This window comes from Papaver somniferum, unplaced genomic scaffold (assembly GCF_003573695.1).
Source record: "Papaver somniferum cultivar HN1 unplaced genomic scaffold, ASM357369v1 unplaced-scaffold_21, whole genome shotgun sequence".
NCBI lineage: Eukaryota > Viridiplantae > Streptophyta > Magnoliopsida > Ranunculales > Papaveraceae > Papaver > Papaver somniferum.
In genome coordinates this window covers 2,296,240-2,302,990 of record NW_020631041.1, presented here as the reverse complement: position 1 = coordinate 2,302,990, position 6,751 = coordinate 2,296,240, and positions in this window count along the sequence as shown.

Sequence of the window (6,751 nt, the reverse complement as noted above, 5' to 3'; positions counted from 1 at the left end):
TAGACATCCAAGTGTCCAAGTAGTTTCCATAATCGCCAACTTTAACTGCCACCTTTTGTGTTGTCACGCCAACTGGTGCCACACTTCTCCTTGGTGGTTATCAACTCTCATGGATATAAACCCTTATGTAACCGTTCTCCCTTGTCTCACACATTTTGCATGCTTGCAAACTCCTAACCGTCACTTGAGCCATATTGCACCACTGTTGTACTTTACCGAATTTTTCCTTGATCCAATGCTCATCCATCTTGTCCCTTCATGCTTATTCCTCTAAGATAATGCACATACATCCTTGTGCTTCAATCATCAAGGAAAACTCCTTAGCTCAATCTGGTTATCTGGCGCCATATGCTTCACTTAGCTAATCTGCTTGACAATAATAATGCGCACTCTCGTATTACTAGCTTGTTTGCATTTTTCAATCTTTGGACAGCCTTGAACTAATGCCATAGACCAACTATTGGCCTATTCTACCTTCTTGCATCATCATTGAGTTTGGGCCAATTCACTTCCACGGAAACGCCAACATGCCAACATCGCATGTTGCATCTTGCAACTTTGGCTTTGTCTTGCCTTCATTACTTAGACAAATGCATTTAGAATTTAGTGCTACCCTGGACTTCATTGGCCCTGCGGAGTTATGCCATTCTTAGCACTTGACAGTCTACGCAGTGTCGCGCCATCCTGGCTGCACACTGACTTAGCCTGCAACTCTGTAACGCGTAATCATTATGCGCCACTTGCATCCCAATATTTTCAACGTCCTCGTTGAACGCAACCAAGTATACTCAACATACTTGTTATTCGGACTTATATACTTCTGAGCCACTCTCAGAATTCAGCAAACTTGTTTAGCCCTCATTCTTGACAACTCTTTCTTCCTAGTACCATATGGCATCACTTAGCTTAATTCCTTGAAATTGATCCTACTGACTTGTATTGTTGTTTTCATGTTTTCCTACGCTTGAACACCCATTGCAATTGCATATCAACACCCAAATGCACACTGGAAATTCCTCTTGCCAATTCCCTGAGTTAGGCTTGAACTTCACATGAATCATTTTCTCTTAAGTGTACACAAACAATGATTCTTCCCAACTGATCATAGTGATCATTGCCATAGTCTTATGTCTTCACTTTCCGAATTTAGTTGCACCACGCAACATAACAGGACTTATACAAGACTTGGTCTCCTTCTTCAATCATATGCGCATACGACAAATCATGCCTTGCCTTAAGTTATGCACCATATGATTTCACACCACTCTTGGTATGCGCCCCAATCTATAGCCTTTGCTGCATTTTGCAAAGTTCGGTACTTTCACTAGATTTGGCCTCCAAATCATATTGCAAACTTCACCTTCTTGGACTTGCATCATTTGTATGCCAAAGAACCATCACCTTGTTTTTCTTAGCTTGCATTTTCGCAACACCTTGATTGAAATGCATGAATCTGGTATAGTCATGACTTAGGATACTCGGGGCCTTCCACCGTCAGTTTTAAAAAGAAGTATCATCTTCACGCGCCTTTGAGACCAGCAATTTAAGCATCACTTGCTCTTTCAAATTGCTACGCTTTAATGTGGCGGAAAAACAACATCATGTTCTTCCTAGATATGAATTACTCTTAACTCATATACTTGATGGACTTACATCTTCATTCTTGCTGCGTTACTCCATGCATTTGCTGCCAAATACCTTCACACTTCCAAATAAATACCAACAACACACTCGACTATGCCACCAACTCCTCTATTTGCTTCTTTTCACTTTCAGTGTCTTCTATTGCATATTTTGGCTTAATATGCTATGCAGCATCTGTTAGAGCACTGCTCGGTTGAACCCACCAAGCGTTGGTATGTCAAGTTTGGTTGTCATATTTTAGTGAATCAAAACTCAATTGAAGAATCACTTGATTATATACTAGAGTCAACTTCGTATAGGTTATCTTGAAAGTATTAGGATTTGAGACTTACAAGTATTACTGAAGACTTGAAGACGTGAAGAAGTAAGGAGATACAACAACAACAATCATCCTTCATCTTGAGGTTAGTAATATTTGACTTGAACTGTTTCATTCCTTAACGTATCTTTCAAGTGGTGAATATTGAAAATAAAACTGCGAAGCTGCGTATGAACTCTAAATAGACATAGTATTAAGGAATACGATACGAGGTTTATTGCTGAACCATTAAACTTTGTATATAATACATCGACATAATCGTTTAAATTATACTGTGATTATGTATGGGTGTGAGTGAAGATTTCATCCTAGGAAACAATGTTTACATTCGTTTAAAGGAAGTAAGTTCACAAACTTGTTTGTGGATCGAAAGGGAAATCGTTAGGCTTATTGGTAATGTTATTCATATTGCAAATATATTGTGAACTACCAATATGCGTGATGTGTATAACCCATCATAAACTTGTTTATGTGGTTGGTAAAACTATTCACGGAGGCCTGTCTTATGTTATTGGTATAACTTTTATTAGTAAAACCGATCTTAAGAAATCACTCAAGATGGTATGATCGATGCCTTACAAAATAGTAACTTTTATTAGCGAAAGGGGAACCGATCCTAGTAAGAGGTGCAAGAGATTTTGTAAGAGGGGAATCGATACTTGTAAGAGGTACCACAAGTAATTAGTGTGAAGGGAACCGATCCTATCAACATGTTCAACAATTTCTTAGTAGTTAGGAGAACGGATCCTATGCACATGTGCACCAAATTACCGGTAGTTACCATATTATGTGGGGAACCAATCCTAGTACCTAGTCAACCGAGTTTTGGTAACTAGTGTGACTATGTAAAGTACTCACAGGAGGTATAACCGGAACTTGTTTTGGTAGAACCGTGATACCCATGATTAGTAATTTGATAGGATAAACAATCACATGGTTCTTAGAAATCGAATCTTCGTTTCTAAGATTGTAAGTATGAAAGAGGACTTACAAAGTAAGGATGTAGTCATTCTTTGAACACGAGTTGTAACTCTTATCATTAATTTTTCAAAGATATTCCTTGATAGCTAAGGAGAATCCCAGGATCGCAATTAATTGAGAATCCTTTTTATTAAGGTATCTTGATTTTATGGTATTTAATTTCCAGCAATTAACTAACATATCTTTAGAAAATATTATTTAGTAATGTGCATTTACTAAGTAAAGATTTTTCTAAGTGAATTTCGGTCAATATTTGGACAAAGCATTTCCAAGAATTATGAAAACCGAATATTGTGTTTGTTGCATATATTGAGAATATTTTTGGTTTTGGAAATTCCTTGGTGTCCAAACTTTCTTGTCTATAAATATCAAAGTTTGCATCTCTAGCAAACCAATCCTCAGAGCCAGCAAAACTACCTCAGTTGTGTTGTTACTGGTGGAGACGCCTTTTGGAGCGGAGAGTACCCTAATTAGTAGAAGTCGCTTACGACCGCTCAGTTTAAAGACTTCTTTGGGATTGAGAATCTCTATTAGTTTCGTTGGTGGGAAACTAGATAATTGCGGTTTATTATTAATTTTCAATTGATTTGATTGACTAACGGTGGTTGAACTTTGATTGCACCTAGTTTGTTTATGCTTGAGAATCTTCTCTTCTGATATAAGATTCACTCAAACTAGATCGAAGTTTCGGCGGGGATCTTTAGATCTATTTGTGGATCAAAAAGACGTCTTGTGATAATCTGACTTTAACAGACTCCGTTCTGTTTTGATTAGATCATAAGAGATTCAAGTTGATTGTGTGCAGGTGTTTATTGAAGATCAAAGAAGATTTAAAGACAAAAATATTTTTGGGTTCATAATCTTTGGTGTGCACAATACTTGTTTCGGCGGAAAGGGATCCAATTATAATCGGATTTATCCTTGTGATAATCTTGGATTGGATAGTTGTGTAGATCTGCATCAACACTATTCTTTGTGATTAAGAGTGTTGATTGCGAGTGTCTTGTAAACACTGCGGTAATTGATAAGAAGGAGATTTAAGGACCCGTCAAAGGTGTTTATGTGATTAAACGAGAGAGCCTTTGTCAGACTCATGTCACTTGGTTGAAAAGAGTTGTTACTGAACAAATTTGTTTTTCTTTTATTGTTTGGAATACGAACCAAAGGAATTTTTCCAAGTGCGTGAATTATTGAAGTTGGAGGCGCAGGGATACTGAAGTAACTAGGTAAACTATAAAGTTAGTTACTTGGTCTTAATTATACGAAGTTGGTTTAGAGTTTGTATAGCGGCTTAATTATGAGAGTATTCAATCTGGACTAAGTACCGGGGTTTTTCTGCATTTGTTGTTTCCTCGCTAACAAAATATTGATGTGTTATTTTACTTTTCTATTTCTGCAGTTATAATTGTTTATTATACTTAGAAGTAAAATACACAAACGTTACATCACATTTCCTTGATAGATAATCCTATAGAGTTGTTAAGTCCGAACCTATTATCAAGTAAACACACTTCGTTGATTGTATTGTCTTGATCTCATATCCATAGACGATCACTCGAAGTGTGATACCGATTAGTTGTGTTGTCTCGACTCAGTCCATAGACGATCACTTTCGGAAGAAGGGACTTATAGGTGGAAAAGTTTTAGATTGAGGTATATTTGGGTACCCTCGTCTTTTTAATTGGTATCAGAGCAGGAAAACACAAAAAGATATAACAATATGTGTTTGGTGCGATCCAACCTATAAGAAAATGAAACTCTCGGATGATTCAATTAACGTTAGCCAAGATAAAAATGTGGCAATGGAGAATGATAATTTCCATGAATCTACTAAATAGGATGATCCCTATAATGTAGATATTGATGAATGGAAAACTTGCCTACAAAAACAACTTGATGAAATTTCTGAAGACGGTCACTCAGAAATTGATCAAGGAAACTTCAGTTCTGAATGTTGTCTCGACAAGGAAACTTTCCACCTCTGATGTGATTGGGCTTCTTGCTCCCTTAAGTAGAGAGAACAGAAAACTGAGAAAGGTTTTCTCCGGATTTTTTCTGGGATATCAGAATGCGAGATATCTTCTCGAAGACTGCAAAGAAAGTCTACTCTAAAAAAACCTTGAGTTTGAGAATCTTAACAGAAAACATTTTCTGTTAAACAAGAAACTTGTTGAGATTGAAAAATGGATCAATTCTCAACAGTCAGCAAGCAAAAATCCAGATGAGTCTGATGACTTTGAGAAGAGTTCTCGTAAGGATCAACTAACTAAGAATCTTGAAAAAATCAAGCTGTTAGAAGAAGAAGTTGCAAGATTAAGAAAACTCAATCACAGTTCAACCAATCTGTCATCTATACTGGATTCAGGAAGAAGTCATGGTGATAAGCGTGGTTTAGGTTTTGATGGAATAATTACTCTCTCAACCTGCACGGAAGTAAAGTTTGTTAAAAGTACATCTCTTGTCAATCCAGAAGACTCAATTGAACCTGCTCTTGCATCCGAAGATTTGATTGAACCCACGCTTACAACTGATCCAAGTAAAAACTCAAACAAGTTCCTAATAGAAGACATCTCCGAAAGGGAAAATAAGGTTCCTTTTAAGAAACAACATATTTATCGAAAATTCCACAAAGGTAAATCAAAAAACTTTACTCCTTTCAATATACATTGTTATTATTGTAAATATAAAGGTCATATGCAAAGAGACTGTAAGATTAGGAAAATGCAGAACGCTCTGTCTTTTGTTTCACAGGAGTTGAACAATTTCACTATCAACAAAAATTCAGAGAATCATTGTCCAACGCGATAAAAGAATTTTTACAAAAGTTCAGTTTCATATCCTAAAAAAAATAAAAGGGGTAATCGATTTGCAAAACAGGATATGAGCTCAGAAACATCAAGATGGAAAAATGCAATGATCCAATAAATGAATAATATTCATTCTATGAACTTTCCCATGTGGTTTTAAAAACTTAAGATGGTTCCCAGGAGGAAATCATACAATACAAACTCTAGGGAAAACAAGAGTGTTGTAGTCTTAAACAAGAACGACTATGATAGTCTAATTATCAGACTAAAAAGGGAGTTGAAAACTTCTAAAGAGGATACTTCACAACCCTCTTTTGACAATCTTCTAGAATGTCACAAGGCAAAAGACAACTCTACCGAAAACACATGAGAAATAATGTATCTCCTGTACATAGGCTTTTTAGGATGTAGGTTTTCACATAAAAGAAGAAATTTCCTTGTTTAAGAAATTTTAGTTCTTTTATATTTTCGAAAACGCATATATTTATATATATTGTGTGTTGGTCTTACTGATAAATTTAGCTCTTTCTGTTCTGTGAATTATGTTCTCCTTGTGTGAAGAAATCAAAGAGGATCTAAATAAGATTTTTCTGAATGTAATTAACTCATGCAACTCTCTACCTCGGTCAAAGGTACTTCATGAAGTTTCGTTCTTAGTTAAGGATAAGGTATGTATTAATGCTATCTGTGGTTTTTGTGTGAATAAAATTGAAGACATTCTGGTGTCAAGCTCATTATTTTATGAGAAAATAAAGTTTGGACTCTGTTCCGGTTATTGTTCCTTTCCCATCAAGGCATCTCCGCTTACTGATGTGTTTTGTAGATAGTGGTAAAAGTGGTTCGATTCTCAGACTTGCGAAGGATATTAATTAGACTTAAATTCTAATATTAAAATAGAAAACTCACTAAAAATTATAGCAAACTCAATCAAAGTTGATATCAATATTAAAAGAACACTGAGGCTAAGATTCCACTATTTTCCAAGTTCAAAGTGATTTAA